Here is an 18,930-nt window from a genome sequence, read left to right as displayed (position 1 = left end):
TCCTTGCGGTCTCTCTGCCTCCTCCCGCAGACCCCTACGAGCTAGCTCATCAGAGCCCTGGCTCAGAACCAAATTCTCCCTGAATTGGCCTCAGCAGCCTGCCTGCTGGCTCTGGGCGCCTCCATTACCACTCTATGCCCTTGGATCCATACCTCTGTGCTGTGCTCTGAGTGGGTGCTACTGAATGTGGGCATGGATGAAAGAATGCATGGATGGACAGACAAACAGAAGGACAGATGGTGGGGCTGCCTGGTTACTGCCACACTACCCTCCCCCAGAATGCCCTTGGATGGCACTGTTTCCTTCTGCTTCGTCTGCTTACTGAATCATCAAATATTTATTGAGCGCCTACTGTATGCCAGACACTGTGCTGGAGGCTAAGTATGGAGCAGTGGGTGAATCGAAGACCCTGGGCCATGGCTTTCCATTGTGTGTGTATGTGTGAGTGATGTTCACTAATCCAGTAATGTCACAGGTAAATGTACAAAGTTCCACAACCACAAAGTATAAGAACCCCTGCACTTTGCAGGGCACACAATCTCATTAGGGACGGATGGGCCCGGTGAGGGGCTGTCCCCTGAGAAAGGGGTTTTGAGCTGAATCTTAAGGAGGAGAAGACAAACAAGTTGTGAGTAACAGACCCAGCAAAGCCCCATTCCAGGGCCTGCAAGCTCCGGGGCCAGAGCACAGCGTCGGGGGCGAGACCACTTACAAGCAGCGTAAGGACTTTAGATTCTGGCTCAAGAGCCATGGGAAGGGATAGAACGCAGGACATGTGATCAGATTTGTGTTTTCGAGATCGCAGAGTCTGCCACTTAAGGGCCACACGGCTGATATGCAGGACAGGAAGCAGGGCACCAGTGAGCAAGGTGGTGACGGTGTCGCCAGAAGTTGGGGGGAGGGGGCTCAGACCAGGGAGGCCACCGTGGAGTGGGGAAGAGGTGACAGATAGGATATATTTAGGAAGCAAATAGGCCAGACCTGGCTATGGATCAGACATAGTGAATGGGGGGGAGGACATCAAGAATGACTCGGGGCTTTTGTTGTGTTCTAGCTGATGTCTATCGATCACCTGCTAAGAGCCACGCACTATTCTATTGCTTTGGGCCCCACCGTACCTACTGCTCACAATAACTCCTCCCTTCACATCTCACTTGCCTCTGGTAAGGCTGAAGGGGCAGTGGGACCCAGTGGGGTTTGTCCCAAGCCTTGCTCCTCTGGGGAAATAGCCCTGGCAGATATAAGGAATTGAAGGCAGAGAGGAAGGCAGGTTGCATATGTTGAGCAAATACCGAGTCAGTGAGAATAAGGACAGACAGCAGTACTACATTGTGCTTTTACTGTGCCAGGCGTGGTACCATCCAATCAGCTAATCGTAAGAGGTAACACTTAGTTCTATGCAGAGCACTTTAATGTCACTGGTCGGATTGAATTCCCCCAACTCACAGCTCTCTTCAACATTTCTGAAGAAAGCGCAGTGGCTCAGAGAGGTTGAGGGACTTGCCCAAGGTCACACAGCTAGTTGGTGGTAGATCTGGAATTCAAACAGGCTGCCCTAGGGGAGGGAAAGGAGGATGGGCAAAGCGGGTGCTTGGTGACTGCCGGGAAGGACAGGCTTGTGTTCGGCTCTGAGCGGGAACAATGCCCTTCCTCACGCCCCAGCTGGGGAAGGGCATGGTTCCTGACTCCTGACAAAGTTCACCCTATGCCTGTGTCTCTTCTCAAGCCCCAGCCTCCCATGCAAGCGATGTACACACAGGTGCATGCACAAACACACACACACACACACACACACACACACAGACATCCACACACATGCCCCTTGGCTGCCACTGCTTGCCTACCCAGGGCTGACCTGCCCAGAACCTTCCACCCCAGATGCCCCCCGCCTGCACCTGTCTCCCCGCCCCGCGCCCGCCCTGCCCCCGCCCGCCGGTGCCGCAGGCAGAGTCCGCTGTACATCATGTTGACAGTAGAAATTACATCCCGGGCTGCTGTTTTACACCGCGTCCTGTCAGAACTCACCGCAGCCCAGTGATCAGGACAAATTGAATACCATCCTGGCCGTGTCAATATTTATTCCATTTTACAAACGCGGCCGGATGGGGGACAGGGCCCTGCTGTGGTACCAGCCAAGCATGGCCCCAGGAACCCCTTCTCCCTCTCGCGCCGGAGCCGCCTCGCCTGTTCTCCCTCCTCCTCTTTCTCCCTCCTCCTCTTTCATCGGTGGAAATCGTGAAATTCAACATTCCTGCCCCAAAGTGCCCAAATCATCAATGCGGAGTTTAACAAATGATTAAACAAAGTAATTCAGGTATGGTACTTAGCACAGGAGTCAGTGGTCACTAATAGAAAAGGAAACCTGTGGATCCACCTGTCCATCAAAATACCAAAAATGGGTCCCCCTTTTTAGGATTCCTCTGCTCTGTCCCCCTTTTTTAGGAGCCCCCTGCTGTGTTCCTCCCTGACCGCGACCCCTTGCTTTCCTCCCTCCTGGCTTGTACGATAACTAGTTCCTGGCCTTTCCTTATAGTTTATCACCCCATTATGACCTCCTAAAGTCTCAGTTTAGATTTGCTTGTATTTGAGCCCGACGCGGGTGGAATCCTCTTTTGCATTTTGCTTCTTTTTTTCAGCGTTCTGTTTTTGAGATTTGTCTCTGTTCTTGCACATGTTCCTTTTCACTGCTGTATAGTACTCCAGGGCACGGACGCACTATGGCCTCTACCTCCGTTCCAGCCATGTTCCTTCTTCCTCTCTTTCCCACTTCCTCCTGCTCTTCTAGTCAGTGACTCCCTCCCCTTCCACCTCCTTCTCCCCCGTCCCACCTCCTTGATGGTCTGTCCACTTCATCGGCTCGCACAACGTGATCCCAGCTCTGCCATCTAAGCAGGGGCCCAGTGCCCCCTCTGGGTCTCTCCCTCCTCCACCCAGTTCCTGGAACACGGGCTCCAGCCGGAGGAAGGGTCCCCAGACCCGAGCCTACAATAGCTTATTTGTTGCAGCGGATCCCTGGGGCAGAGACAGGGCTCGCCAGCAGAGACCCTGCCCTGGAGCACCAGCTGCCGCGCTAGCAGCCTTGGGAGAGGGGGACTCACCTCTCACCCTCCCAATGGTCAAACACTACCCTCTGGCCTAGGGTTAGAACTGAGGGGGCCCCAAGTGGCCCTGCCGCTGTCCGTAGGATGCACAAAGAGCGGCAGGGAGAGAGGGCCTGGGCTGGACAAGGGCCAAGCCCCGTCCTCGGCTCTGCTCACTCAGTCCCGTGTAGCACCCACCTGCGCCTAGCGGTGAGTCTCACCCCACCCCCCAACAAGAGAGGAGAGCAGCAGACGGTGGGGGGCCTTCCAAAGAGTCCCTACAGACCCTGCTTCTATGCCCCAGGAGCACATCTGATATATTTCATCTGTCTCCCTGAGTCCCTGCTCTGTCTTGGAGCTGTTCTGATGATGACATATTCAGGGTAGTTAATTTTTATTACAGCCCGAGCAGATGACATTAAGGAATCTGTCCCTTTACAGTACAGGAGAACGCTCTCCAGACTGGAAGGCCAGTGGACGAGGTTAGGACTTGGCTTTGATCCTGCCATGCTGGGTGACCTTGGGCAAGTCTCCGCCCTCTCTGGGCTTCTTTACAAGGAAAGGTCAAACTGTGATTTCCAGGGGTCATCAGAGGACCAGCGTCATGCTGGCAGTGTAACAAGGCAGCCTTGTTCAAAATGCACATCCCCGGGTCCCCGGAGCATCTGGCTCAGTAAGGGTGATAGTAATGCTAACAGGGCAACATTTATAGGGCACCAGGTACGCCGGTGCTGGAAGTAAGAAGCTGTGCTTACTGACCACCGTACTAAGCACTTGACACGAGTTCCCTTGCTTGCTCTGTGCCACAGGCTGATTACTGTTTTACAGATGACAAAGCCGGGCCACGAAGAGGTGAAGGAGCTCACTCGGGTTACAGCCAGCAAGTGGGGAAGCCAGGCCCTGAACGACGAAATTCTGAGCCTGTCCTCCGTCTGGGATAGCTCCCGGGCACATTCTGATGCCGGCCTGGAAGCCCTGGGCCAGGTGGTCAGGAAGGGGCATAACGGAGACCCAGCACGGGGCACCTGCCGTGAACAGCATGACCTCGTGGTGAGTCATCAGGACGTGTGTGAAGTCACCCCCCCAACACGCACAACCCGCATGAGCTCTTGTGGCTCATTCTCTAGGCCATCCTCACACCATGCTTGCGAGATGGGCTTTAGCCTCTCCTGCTACTGAAGAAAACCAGAGACGAGGAGAGGTCTTGCTCTAGCCCACGTGGCTGAGAGTCCAACTCCGAAGCCATGGGCTTCCAACCTAGCACGCTGTTACCGTGACCCCCTCTCCTCTGCACCTGCTAACAGAAGCTGAATCACACCCCCAACCCTCTGGGCCTCGGTCTTCCCAGCTGTGAAATGGAGCTGTTGCATGCACGTTCTGTCTCTCTCAAATAAATAAGTACACTTTAAAAACAAAATAAAATAAAACAAGCCTCCTCCTCGTGATGCAAGGCCTCAGGTCTGGCTCCCTGGAAACAGGCCCCGGGGTGGAGATTCGCCTGCAGGAGGTTTACTGGGGAGAATTGTGGGGAACAGTGCGGAGGGGGTGAGAAGGAAGTTGAAGGGTGATGCTGTCCCAGCAGAGGCCTCAGCCGGTCCACGGACATACAGAGCAGCGATGCTCCCCACTGAGGGAAGGGACCCAGCCTTCGAATCTATGCATCTACCGGACACTTGACGTGGGCTGCCCACTCCTCCAGAGGGGGTGACCTTGAGCAAGACGGCTCCCTTTGGCTGAGGACAGTCCCCAGGAAGGGGCTCGAGCCGAGCTGTCACAGCTGTCCCGGGCAGTACATTCTGCTACATAAAATCTGCTGAAAAACCTGGGGCCTGGCCTCAGCTCTGGAGATGACAGCAGATATGACGTGTCCTGAGCCCTGGGCTTAGCCAGCGTGGCCCTGGCCCGGCCCTGAGCCCAGTACCCTGAGTCTGCCGCCTGCTGTGTTCACAGCGGGATCAGCGCCCTAGAGCTCGCTAACAGCCCGGCCGCCGCCACCTGCCTTGCGGCTCATCTCCCGTACCTCCCCGAGGTCCCAGCGATTATGCCACTGAAAATTCCGCTTTCATCTTGTCAACCTCGCAGTAAATTACAGGCCCGGGGAGGCGTGGGCCTCCTCCTTAAACAAGATTCAATTCTACTTAGCTGCCCCCCCTTCCTGCCCCACACGTGGGGCCCTCCCTCCCACCACCCCGGGCACAAGGATTTATGGCCTCTCCTTGCAGGCAGCTGGTAACCATGGCAAGCTCCTTAGGGAGGCTTCAGGCTGGAGCCTCGTCAGCCCCAGACTCCAGTGCGACCGCTTCTTTCTAGGCTGGAGGAGAGAAGAGAGGCCAAGCCAGCAGAAGAGGCTTCCGGAGACCGAGGCAGAGGAGCCACAGTAAGCCCAGCGATGACAGGCACACAGATGCTGTCCCATTGAATCCTCACACCACCCCTGATGCAGATCCTGTCATCACCCCCATTTTATAGATGGGCAAACTGGGGCCGATGAGTGGGAGGTCACTTGCCACACCAAGGAAGCAGTCGAGTCCAGGGCTGGGCTTACTGCTGCCTCTTCCCCCAAAGGCTGCTCTTGGAGGGGCGTAGAGTCTTTCTGGGGATTTCAGGCCCTTTAAGACCTTGGCTCCTCCACCCGATGTCTGGTTCTGTCTTAGATCTCAGCCCCTGCTCCTATCCTCCAGGAATAGGGAGATTGCTGCCTCTCTGGAGGGCCCATTATCTCCCTAATGACTAGACACAGTCTCCAAATAATTGATCAAGCCCTGTCACCTCTCAGAAGCATTGTTTTGGCATTTAAGGTCCTCCGTGATCTGGCTGCTAACTCCCTCCCTCTACCTTATCTTTCGTGGCTCACCAACACTCTAGGCTGCCTGGGGATCCCCTCGGGCTGCTTAGTGCTCGGCTCTGCCCTTGGGTCTTCTCTTACACCACTCTCCACCTTACAGTGCTACCTCCCTCATTCCTACCCCAGAATATCGGAGCTGGAAACGCACTCGCTCCTCATTTTCCTGATGGAGAGAGGCTCGGAGAGGGGGATGAATTTCTCTAGTGCACAGGGGGAGCTGATGATGGGCCCAAATCTTCTGCCAATTAAAATAACAACTAGTCACAAAATAGCTAACATGCACTGAGTGCTTGATACCACCATTCTGAGCATCTCACATGTGTAATCCACTTAATTCTTGAACGACACTACAAGGCAGATACAATTCTATTGCCACTTTGCGGAGGGATGAGGCATGGAGAAGTCAGGTGACTTACCTAACGTCCCCAGAGCCCTCTGACATCAGAGTCACTCTCCTAACCGGGTGCTTCCTCCACTACACGCTGCCCCCCCCCCCCGCCACCTCTGCATGGCTTGTTGGTGAATGGCGCGGCACACACAAGCACCCAGAAGAGCCAACATACCAGCGAGAAGCAAGGATGGCGAGTCTGCTGTGGGAACAGCCTATCCCTTGGGTTCTTGGGCCTGGGACCTAAAGTCAACACTCCCCCTGCCCCAAGCCTGCCCATGTGGTGTTGTCGCTTCCCACATCCTCTGCAACTTCCCATGCACGGTCCCAGGGATGCTCAGCATCGTCACTTCTCCCTCCCGGAGGCAGGACCAGGATCTGCTGTGTTTCTACTACATCCCAGAGCTTAACTCGGGGACCAGTGCATAGCAGGTGCTCAGTAAAGGCTTGCTTTTATCTAAGGGACTCAAGCAGGGCTTCCCGCAGCAGGGGACATTCGAACTGCTCCTGGAAGGAGAAGTATGGGTTCGCCATATAGAACAAGGGGGAAAACCGATGCCCGGCAGAGGGACCGGCTGAAGCGAGTGAAGTCTTGCAGGAAGGGATATTCAGAGTGCGGGAGTGGGGGATGGGAGGGATGGTGAAGAGGACAGAAAAGCAAGGTACAACCTTGGCAAAGAGCTGGGTCTTCACTTGGACGTGGGAACACTCTTTATGACTTGTGCCTGGGACAGATGGGGAAAGGCAATGGGTGAGAATATTTCTCGCAGGTTCTATGTTCTCAGGTGGGGGCTGCTGGGGCTGGAGTCTGCAAACCAGTTTGGCCAAATCACATCACGCCCCCCACCCCGGTCGACGCAAGGGGCCCCGTGTGGAGTGACAGATAGACAGCGCTGATGCCGGGGCTGAGGGAGTTTTTCCTTTATACTCTCTCCTGACAAGCGATGGAGCTGGCAGATAGAGCATCTTCCTCCTTAATCTCCCGTCTGCAACGAGGAAGCAAGTTGAGCCTGGCACCTTGTTCCGAACTTAATCCTCTCCTTCCTAAGTTTAAAGCTACAGATTCTAGTCATGGGTTCCCCATCTCCAGGGAACAGAGAGAGCATGGAAGAAAATGGAGCTCACGCACAGGGCCAGACTGTTGGGGCCACAAAGGAGGTGGTGAGACCCGGATCCTGCATCGTCTTTACAGAGTGTGCAGGAGCCGGACCTGGACTGGACTCCTGACTCTGCTGCTCCCAGCTGTGTGACCCCAGGCAAGTTACTTCACGTCTCTGAGCCTCAGTGTTCTCCTTGGTAAAACGAGGAAGTTAAATCTTTCCAGGTTTGTTGGGAGGCTCCAATAGATGGTGAATATAAAATAATCCTCTGGGAAGAGTTGAGTGCAGGTGAGGTTTGATTATTATTATCCACTTGTGAGAGTAATAATAAATCTTTCCCAGTTGTGAGAGTGAAAGATAATAATAGTGGCTCTTTGTAGAGCTTTTATCACCTGCCATTACCTCCCCAGGCTGGGCCTGTTAGAACATCCATTCACAGAGCGCCCAGCCCACACCCCTCCCCCCACCCCCAGAAGGCAGGTTCTGTTATATCCCCATCTTAGAGAGGAGGGAGCCTGGCTGTCCCCATCTGCACTGCTGTTTGCTATGGAGGGAACGTTCCTCTTGTCCCCTGATCTGGGTTCTGCAGCCACTCACACCTCCCTGGCAGCTGAGAAACCTTACATTATGAATTCTCACTTCTCCTGCCCTATCTTCACCCCTTTCTGATGGGCTCCTGGCATTACACGTGCTCAAGTAGAATCCATCTCAAAAACAGTAGCCACAGGGACACCTGGGGGGCTCAGATGGCTGAACATCTGCCTTGGACTCAGGTCATGATCCTAGGGTCCTGGGATCCAGTCCCACATAGGGCTCTCTGCTCAGCAGGGAGCCTACTTTTCCCTCTCCTTCTACTGTGCCCCTGCTTGTGCTCTCTCGCTCTCTCTGTCAGATAAATAAAAATAAAATAAAATAAATAGCAACAAAAAAGAAGTGCACAGGGGCACCTGGGTGGCTCAGTGGGTTAAAGCCTCTGCCTTCGGCTTGGGTCAAGATCTCAGGGTCCTGGGATCGAGCCCCACATTGGGCTCTCTGCTCAACAGGGAGCCTGCTTCCTCCTCTCTCTCTGCCTGCTTCTCTGCCTACTTGTGATCTCCACCTGTCAAATAAATAAATAAAATCTTAAAAAAAAAAAAAAAAAGAAAAAAGAAGCACACACCTCCCGATACCTCCCAGCCCCATCCCTTATCAACCAAACTTCTCTGAAAGCTGGCTATATGTACTTACTGCCTCCTTTACTCACCTCCTAGTCACTTCTTAACCCACTGTCCACCTAGCTCCCATCCCCCAGTGTTTCATTAGGATGGCTCACAGAGGTCACCAATGACCTCCATCTTACTAAATCCAATGGATGTTCTCCACCTTTTACCACTGGACCTTTTAGCAGTATTTGAGACATCAAACTAGACAAGGGTTTCTTCCTATCTTCTTAATTATGCCTCTGCATTTCCTGGCTTTTGTTCCTGTATCCAACGGTCAGAAGCCCATCTTTACCTACACAATCTCAGCCATGACAATGGCTCCAATTACCCTGAACACTATGGTGACTCCCAACTTAGGCTCAACCTCCTTTCTGAAATCTACAGATAAAAATACATGGGGCACCTGGGTGACTCAGTGGGTTAAAGCCTCTGCCTTCGGCTTAGGTCATGATCTGAGGGTCCTGGGATCGAACCCCACATCGGGTTCTCTGCTCAGTGGGGCGCCTGCTTCCTCTTCTCTCTCTCTGCCTGCCTCTCTGCTTACTTGTGATCTCTCTCTGTCAAATAAATAAATAAAATCTTTAAAAAAAAATACAATTGCCCATTCAACACCTCCACTTAGATGCCTCCATGAAACCTCAAACCAGACATATCAAAACATATATTCTTCTTCTTTAATACTGGTCCTTTGCCTGGGTGCCCCATTGCATGAATGGCACCCATCTCTGTCAGGTGGTCCAAACCAGAAGGCTGGAAGTCATGACCTTGACAGTTGTCCTCTCTGCACCCCCAATGGGCAATCCATCTATCATTAAGTCTGGTTCATTTTACAATTTAAATAACTCCTAAAGTTGGCCACTTTGTGTCATCTCCATCACCACCCTGATTCAAACCAGGGATTCAGGATGACTCTTGGATTTTTGGCTTGACCCTGGATAGTGTGACACTGACCATGATGGAGTGAATGAGGGGAGGGAAGCTTGGGGAAGGAAATAAGAATTCCTTTTTAGATAGGTTTGAGACATTCGTGAGACATGTAAGTAGAGATGTGTCGCTGGCAGTTGAATGCAACAGTCTGGAGCTCCAAGGAGAGGAGACATAAATCTGAGATCATCAGCATGTAGTGATATTTAATGCTGAGGAAATGAATGAGCTCACTTGGGGAGAGACAGAAAGTGGGCCCAGAAGTGATCCCTGGGGCACTACAATATCAGAGATGAGATAGAGGGAAAAGGAGTCACAAAGACTGAGAAGAACCTGCCAGTGAGGTTGGAGGCCATCCAAGAGAGCGTGGTGTCATGGAAACCAAGAATGGAACTAGAGATCAGCATGTTGAAAGCCGCAGAGAGGCGAGGTAAACTGAGGATGGAGAAGTGACTCCTTTAGACAATGCAGAGGGTGTTAGTGGCCTTGATGATGTCTATTCTGCTGTACAGTAAGTCCCACGGGGCAGGGAATATCATTGGTTTGCTCATGTTGTACCTCTAGTACTTAGCTCATTAGCATTGTTTTCTGGCCTGTCTGGTTATCTTTGACTATGTGTTGGCCATTGTCATTGGATTTTTTTTTTTTTTCCTTTAGGAAGAATTTCAAATTCAGGATGAAGGTATATATATATATTTTTTTATAAAAAGGATTTGCATTGGGGCGCCTGGGTGGCTCAGTGGGTTAAAAAGGATTTGCATTTCGCTGTGGTGCTACCATTGCTTTAAACAAAATTGCTTTAAACAAAAATCCAAGGCTTGAAGTTCCCTAGAAGACCCAAGTAGTATGAACGAGGCTGCTAATCCATTATTCAAGGCTGGGCTACCTTTGGTTCACCCTTATCCCAAGGGTGAAGCCCTCTGGAGCCCCAGGTTATTTCCACAAGGATCTGCTACTTGACTGCCCACCTTATGCAGGCCATGGACTTTGATTTCAATTCCTTTTATGTTGTGAGATCATCAAAAAACAAATTCAGAATTTCCGAGATCAGCAAATGCCCTCAGGATAAAAGCAGATTCTATGCTCTCTAACTTCTCTGGGTTTCTGTTTTCCCTTCAGTTTTGACCTAATAATTCCTGGTAATTCCTTACAAAGAGCTTACTTGTCAGTGCTTTGATGCTTTAATAAGATGTTTTTTCTATTTTATCTAGCATTCTTAGCTCTTTTCAGCAGAAGGGTTGGTCCAAAAAACCTAGCCTCCTGTTTCTAAACCCAGAAAATGCTAGTCTCTAGGGCTTAGCACCGTGCATGGCACATTATAATGGCTCAAAGAATATGTATGGATTGAATGGATGAAGTGGACCCAGGTTTCCACCATCCCTGCCTCTTCTAATGCATCAGATATCACACTCCCAGGCCAAGATACAACAGAGCACTGTGGTCAGAGCTCAGTGAGCTGTGCAAAGAGGTGGGGCTATGAGCTCAGAGGAGGGGAAAGATCTCTGTAGGATCAGGAGGGACAATGGCAGGGGATAGAGGATAGGACCAGGGTGAGCACAAAGAGAGAACATGACAGCAAACTGGCCTTTGGTTTAGGAAAGGAGGACTCGTGGAGGGTGCCATTGTAAGTAAAGTCCTGAAGTGAAGGCTGGAATGTATAAGGGATTCAGCAACCAAGAGGGGGCAGAGAAGCACCGGCCAGCCAGGGGAAAGTCATGAAGGCCAAGGTGGACCCCTGATGTGAAAGCAGAAGCAGAGCCCTGGCAGAAGGAGGGAGGAGAAACAGCTTTTGTGAAAATGCACACATGGTAATTGCTGAGAAGAGTATCTCCCCCAGTTGAAAAATGCTCTCTCCTCTGAATTTTCCTTGGTCCCAGTTTCAAAGGAATTTTAATTGCAAAGAAAATTTGTCATCTCCCTGGGGGGAGAGGGCTCTGTAGCTTCGGATAGTCATGCCTGATGCTGATTCTTTCTCCAAACTGGAGATTTCCACGCTTTGGCTGCGTGGGAGCTGTCTGGGGATTGGGCAGTGCAGAGGGAGGGGTTGGGGTGGGACACGCTTCTCTGTGCCTTTCTGTGGCCAGGAAGGCTGGGTTTGCAGCCCAGGGTTTCCTGGCCTGGGTCCTCCATGAGGGTTTTTTGGTGCCAACCTGGAGACGGTCCTAACTTCTTTCTCCTCGAACCCAGTGGGTTTATTTAATTAATTATGTTAATTAAACAACCGGTTTCCTGGCTCCTATCCTTGCTTTACTGTAGGCTATTCTCTACCCAGCAATACATTTGGAAAACAACTTTGGTAGTTTCTTAAAAAGTTAAACATAAATTACCATACAATCCAGCAACTTCTCTCCTAGGTATCTACCTAAGAGAAATGAAAACATATGTCTCCTCAAAGCCTTCTAAGCAAATATGCACAGCAGCATGATTGAGAGTAGCCACGAAGTGGAAACAATTAAAAATCTATGGACAGATGAATGGAAAAACAACAGTGTGGTATATCCACACAAAGGAATACTATTAAGCAATAAAAAGGAACAAACGGTGAATATATGCGTAATAAAGATGCATCTCAAAACCATTATGCTCAATGAAAGAAGCCAGATTAAAAAAAAAAAAAACCCACATACTGTGTGACTGCGTTTACATGAAATGTCCAAAAGAGGCGAATCTATAGACGGAGAACAGATTCTTGGTTGCCTAGGGCTGGTGGCGGGAACGGGGATTGACTGCAGATGGGCATGAAGGATCTTTCTGGGGTAAAAGAAATGTAAAACTGGAGAGTGGCAGCCGTTGCGCAACTCTGTAATTTACTAAAAATCAGTGAATTGAACGCTTACAATGAGCAAATGTGATAGTATGTAAATTACACCTCAATAAAGCTGTCGGAAAAAATGGCTCCCGTTTCTCTCCGAATAAAAGCCCGAATTTCCACAGGGCTCCAAGGCTCCACATGATCTGTGCCTGTGGCCTCTCGGACCTATTGTCTCCCTCCGCCCTCCCCCCACCCCTGTCAGCTTCAGCCGAGGACCTTCTGGCTTAGCCTGGGGAGGGACATGCTCCCACCTGACAGCCTTTGCAGGGGCTGTTCCCTTGGCCTGGGATGTTTTTCCCCCTAGACAGTTGCCAGGCTTCCTCCCTCACCATTTTAATATCTTTGTTCAAATATGATCTTTTCAGTGGAAAGTAACCCAAGCATTCCATCTAAAATTGTACGCCCCTCTCTAGGGTTCTGCCAAGCACCCTTTCCTTACTTTTTCATAGTTTTACCTATGATTCAAACCCACGATTTACTTATTTATTATGCTTATTGTTTGTGTGTCTCTCTCTTCACTGGCATATACACTCCCCTGGGATAGGAATTCTTGTCGGTCTGGTTCACCGACCTTCACTTAGGGCACTTAGAACAATGTCTGGCACAGAAAGGTGCTCAATGAACATTTGTGGGGTGCATGAGTTCCTACGTGATTACTACGTGCCCTCGCTGTGCCAGGAGGTGGACACACAGCAGAGAACTGGAGGAACAGGGCTCTCCACCCCGCATGGCTTGCATCTCAGCAGCACAGACCCGAGGCAAGAAAATACCGTAAACTAGTAGTGGCGGGAAGCCCCATCACCAAGAACTCAAGAATATGATAAACTTTACAAAAGGCTGTTATGGGGGCAGGTGGAAGAAGGGTCTTCTTGGCAACTGGCCTGATGGATAAGTGGGGATTGGCCAACCGGGGAGTGGGGAAAGAGGACTTTTGGCCCAGGGAACATGAATGCCCCGAGGCCAGAGAGAAAGTGTCTTTGGAGACGTGGGAGAAGTTTGCTCCAGTCGAAACATAATCTGTAACAGGGAGACACGGGGCTGGTGAGATGGGCTGGAGGCATGGCATGAAACAGAATCAGAGAAGGCACTGGCCACAAACAGCTGGGACATTCCAGCCGCATCTCTGTTGGGCCTTACGCCACGAAAGAGAGCCTGGAGTTCAGACGTGTTAGTGATCGCTGGAGGGTTTAAACGGGAGAGTGACAGCTGTCCAGCTGCCAAGGGCAGAACAGATTGGAGGCACTGGTGCTGAATTGGGGGAGGCTGGGCAGAAGGCTTCACGGCACTCCTGCTGGGAGAATGGCCGGTTGGGGGTGACTGATGGAACACAGGCGCTGGGGAAAGGGAGGGATTGTGGATGGTAATAACTGCTGCAGAATTTGCTGAGCAGATACTATGTGCCAGGGAAGGCTCCGAGCGCCTGGCCAGTATTGTCTCTTAATCCACAGACTTACATGAGGGGTCTGAGCCTCAGGGAGCCTCAGTGACCTACATGGGGCACAGCCAGGATTCAGACGCACTCTACAGCTGACGTTCGGCTTTCCAGGGTGATCCCCAGGCTGCTGGCTTGGGGGAGAGGCACAGCCATTTGGGGAGACAGGGCTGGGGGTGGGAGGGAGAAAGAGGGAAGCCAATTTGTGCAGGAAGATGCTACACCCACAAAAAGTGTGAGGCTCTGGGGACCACCCAAGTGGAGATGCCAACAGGACAGTTGAATATGGGGGTCCGGAATCCAGAGAAGAAATTAAAGGTGACAGCAAGTGACTTGGGTGTCATGCCCCCAAAGACACCACCGGATGGTGGTTGAGACAGCTGGAGAACCGACTGAGGAGTGAGAAAAGGCCCAGGGGAGCCCCCAAGATATCCAGGGGGGCAGGCAAAGAAAACAGGGTGTTGGCACCATCTCTTCACAGTAAATAAAATCACAGACCAACATAGGTGCTGGGGTATGGACAAAATATTTTTCTAGAAGGAATTCGGAGAAAGTGTGAACAGGGTTCACCTCCGGGGAGCGGGGTGGGGGGGCGGGGTTGGGAGGGACCCTCCTCCTACACATATTCCCAGACGTGTGATTCTTGGGCTGCATCTATTTCTCAAAAAACATCAACGGGAGAATGAGTGGTTGGTGAGATTCAAAATCATGTCTACATGTTTTTTCTCTATATATTTCCTTGTTCTTGGGTTTTTTGTTTTTTTTTTTTTTTAATGTAATGGTATTTTTAACAAATGAAGGGGCAGGTGGAGGAGGGGATGGCAGACAGGTGGGGAGAAAATCCGACAGCGTGGGGTGGGGAGATCAGAAGAGGGAGATTTGGGAGGAGGCCGGGCTGGATGTCCAGGTTCGTAAGAGGCCCAGCACGGTGAAGGGATCCTAGGATCGCAGGGTTCAGTGTGCCTGCCAGTCTGTGCCCCTGATGCCTCAGCCCCGACATCTGCCTTAAAGGAAACCTCATGAGGGGTGAGGCGGTTCTCCTGGCCGACAAGACGAGTGTCCTGGTCCAGAGATGACCTGGAATCCCTTCATATCACCTGAAGATGACTGCCACTGGGAATTTTGTGGGTTCTGGGTTCAGTATGGCCTCATTTGCTTTTCCTAGATACTCCTGCCCTCAAACAGCCAGGTCCCGGTCCACACTCTGTCCCCATCCAGCTCCATGGCCATCAGGAAATCCCTCGGGGCTCTGGGTCTCAGCCTTCTCATCTGAGACGTGGACGTGATCATTGCGCCCACGTGGTTTTACTCCAAGGGTTCAATGAGGCGACGCACGTGATGATCCTACCATATAACATAAGCTCGGTATCTGATAAGTCTCATTAACAAGCTGCACCCGCATCTACGAAAATTGAAAATGTCTGAAACCCGCAACCTGGAAGTCTGTACGAGGGAAACACCAGCTCATGTTCTAGGAGATAGAACAGTCGCCACAGCGCTGCTGATAATAAGGGGAAAAGGGAAAACATTCTACATGCCTCTCAGTAAGGGAGTGGACAAATAAAAATGGAGTATATTCGCACGATGGAATATAGCCACTTAAATGGAATAAGCCCGAGCTATATAGATCAACATTGATAGCTTTCAAAAACATTGTTGGAGAGAAAAAAGCAGGTTGCAGAATGATGATACATCTAGGACGAATCCATTTATATTAAAAAACACAAAACAATGCTACTAATTTTCTAAGGGTGCGTATCTTGTACGCCCAAGTATAAAAACAGGGTGTGGGGCTACATACCCAGCTCATGGGACGAGTGACCCCCGAGAAGGTGGGAAAAAAGAGGCCAGACTGGAGACGGGTCCTTGGCTTCGCCGGCAGGGTCCTGATTTCCAAGAGGATGGGTTCGGGTATTTCTTATAAAATTAAAATTAATTTTTGAAAAGAAATTAACTTAAAAAAAAAATCCCGGCCTGCCTATTTCACTAAATTGTTCGGAGGATCGAATTATATGTGCACAGAGAGTATGTAATTCATTTTCTAGTTGACAGAGTATTTTTTTTACCCACATGACCTTACGCCAGCCTCTCAACGAGACTTGAGATGGATGGACTACAGTGTCTCCTGAGGAGGAGACGGGGCACAGGGAGGTGAAGCGGTTGTCCCAGGTCACACAGGTGGGGTGGCGCTAGAGCTAGGGATTCAAGCCTGAGGCTGTCAGGTTCTCTAGGTTGGCCCTACTTTCTACTGCTTCAGGCTCTGGGGTGAATGCTTTTTGGATGGTCTCCCGGCCAGTCTGGTCATCAGGATAATGACAATGGGGCCACATCCCGCCGCTAAGCTCCCTCTCAGGGACAAAATCCCTGTCGTCTCCAAGCAGAAGCCCTATAGCCCCACCTGAGCTGGCCCCAAAGACCTCAGCCTCATGGTTCGGAGACTGCCTTCTCTCTTGAGACCCTCGCCTACGAGTTTCTGGGAGGTAGTATGGTGCTAAGGATAGACCCTGGCTGTTGGTCTCAGAGAGACCTGGACTTGAACCCTAGCTCTGTTACTTGCCAGCTGGCAACCTTGAGCCGGCTACTTCCTTGCTCTGCAAAGTAATACTGAGTTTACAGGTTTCTGTGCACAAAGTATACCTAGTAATAAGCACTCACGACTGTTAGTTCCTGCTCTTTTGTTCCCACGGCCTTCTCAGCTCTAAGCAGGGGTCTTACTCACCCTGGAACCCTCTGTCAGGCACAGCGCTCGATATCAGGTGGTGCCCAGGGAAGCTTGGGGCTTGGCTTCTCATGGGATTAGATTATCGGTGAAAAAAGATAGTCACCACAGTCTAAACAGTCCTCATCAGCAAGGGTCCTTTGGGATCCTAGCTGATTCCTGGGGTTAGGTTATTAGGGCCATTTTGAACTCTACCTTGAGGATAATGGGGAGCCACTGAAGGTTTAAGCAGGAGAGTGACATGGTGAGGTCAATCTCAGAAAGAACACACAGTGTGGAGTGTGGATTCGAGTGGACCAGCCCAGAGGCAGAGACACCTGTGACGGTGCTGTGGTGAACAGCTCAGGTAAGAGCCCTGAGGTCCCTTCTCATCTGAGATATCTGGGGGGACAGAGGGGAAGCCAGGAAAAGGGTGGGTGGCTGGACTCGATGTTTGAAAGATGCCAGGATTTTAAAGGAGACAGAGATAAAAACACGTGATGTATACGAGTATGTATTCTGTAAACTGAAAAAAATAATTCAGATACATTCACCCTGATCTCATTGTCACGGCCACAGCCTTTCTTGGGCATACAACATCCCTGCCTCTTTGTATTCAGGAAGCATCAACACAGGTCTCAAGCAAATTCCCAGCTCACCTGAATCACTTGGCAGAAACAAGTTTTTATGTCAACTCACAAAACCGACCCGTGTAAGCCCTCCGACAAATACAGCACATTATTGCAAAAGCGGGTAGCCAGCTAAAGGGAATGGCCAGCTCTCCTTTTTCTTGTTTGTCACAGACGCGTCTGTTGACCTACACCCGGCATTCAGGATAATATCACACACGCCTGTAACTTCAGATTCAAGGGAAAAGCAGGAAAGGCAGGTGGGAATGGGACACTGTAGGGGAGGGAGGTTACCGCTTCTAGTAAAAACACACCTGCCATTTTTCGAAAGCTTACTATGTGCTGGACACATCCACTAAGTCTTGTCTCAATCTCTGATGTTTTTATACACGCCTTTTACAGACCCCCGGGGGGAGGTAGACCTAGGCGATCGAGGCATCTCACCGAAACTCACACAGTGGCTGGGTAGCAGAGCGGGGGTTTAGAGCTCATGGATCTCTGAGGTCCACTGTGACAGCTTGTTTTCATCACCAGACTTGATGAATAACAATACTTTCCTTTCTGTCCCCAAAGACACTGATACTGATGATTTTAATGATGTCGCTTCATTTATTCATTTAAAAAATAATTATGGAGTACCTACCTACTCTCTGCTTGGCAATGAGGAAGAAGGATAGCAGGGGAAGGGTGCGGGCAGAGGTCGGGAGCAGAGATGTGTGTGTGATGTACCCAACACACCGGGACTTGCCAGGTTAGACCCTGGCCGGGTGGGGAGCGGTGCTGGGCAGAAAGGGGTCTGTAAACAGTGGGCGGAGATGGGGGTGGGGCACGAGAGCATGGAGGGAGCGGAGAAGGAGTCTCGCTTCCTTATTTATTACCTCTGGGCTCTCAGATGCATGACTACCAGGCAGAAGTGACAAAATAAAAAGGGAAAGGAAAAAATGCCAGCTACAGCCAGAATAAAATCAGGGCAAATAGAATAAAACCTGACAGCCAAGTATAAATAAATATTCGTAAAAGAGTTAAAGGACAGATTAAAATAAAAACACCAAATGCAATTCTTACCCCTTGACAAATGCAGTGTGAATTGGGTTCTTTTAATCAAATGTTTGGCAGGTGTATGAATTATTTATAATTCAATATCGGGTGGTTAAATGGAAAATGGAAGATGTTCCCGTCGTCTTCCCGGAGCTTATCCGCCTCCTCCAATGAGCTCTCCCGGGAGATGGGGGGAACCCCCCTCCCCCACGCCGGGCACAACCCCGGACCCCGAGCCCTGGAGCCCTGCCTCTCTCTGGTTGTCACCAGTTGTCCACTTGATCCCTGGTCACAAACCTTCATGTTGCTCTGAAAGGAGCCCCCTCAACTCTGGGAACAGGAGAGGGAGCAGCTGACCAGGGGTAGGGGAGCTGGGCGTCCGGAGACCTGGGTTCTTGTCTCCACCGTGCACATACTCAGAACCTGCTCTTGGGCAAGTCTTTGCCCCTCGGGGTCCTCCTCCCTCACATGAGCTTCTCCGTTGCCATCTTTTACTTTTTCACCCCACATTTCAGTTTCCAGGATGCATTCTGACACGTGGGCCTCACCACATCCTTCCAAGGCAAGGAGCGTGACAGCCATGCCCGTTTTAGAGAGCAGAAAACTGAGGTTCAGAGAGATGCCTGGATGTGTCTCTGGTCACACCACTGAAATGAACATGAAGTGCCCCTGGAGCCCAGGTTTTCAGACTCCACGTTCACTGGGAGTGTGATTCTGGGAGCAGATGGAGGTCTAGAATCCGGGGAGAGTGGACAGGACGTGAGCTCCAGAACTGGACAGAC

General features: G+C 51.0%; 1 protein-coding gene across 4 annotated transcripts in view; it reads right to left on the bottom strand.

The window, feature by feature from the left end:
• The window catches only part of CDH22 (cadherin 22), a 120,474-nt gene that overhangs the window by 77,562 nt on the left and 23,982 nt on the right, over positions 1 to 18,930 (bottom strand). The window contains exon 2 of one of the 4 annotated variants that reach the window (XM_059133588.1): positions 8,361 to 8,512. The exons of the other annotated variants lie outside the window; for them this stretch is intronic. The gene's annotated coding sequence lies outside the window, so the exon portion shown is untranslated. The remainder of the gene's footprint in view (positions 1 to 8,360; positions 8,513 to 18,930) is intronic. 4 annotated transcript variants of the gene reach the window in all.

Source organism: Mustela lutreola, chromosome 9 (genome assembly GCF_030435805.1).
Source record: "Mustela lutreola isolate mMusLut2 chromosome 9, mMusLut2.pri, whole genome shotgun sequence".
Lineage (NCBI taxonomy): Eukaryota > Metazoa > Chordata > Mammalia > Carnivora > Mustelidae > Mustela > Mustela lutreola.
The sequence above is the reverse complement of the archived record's forward strand: the minus strand, read 5'-3'. Positions and strand labels throughout refer to the sequence as shown.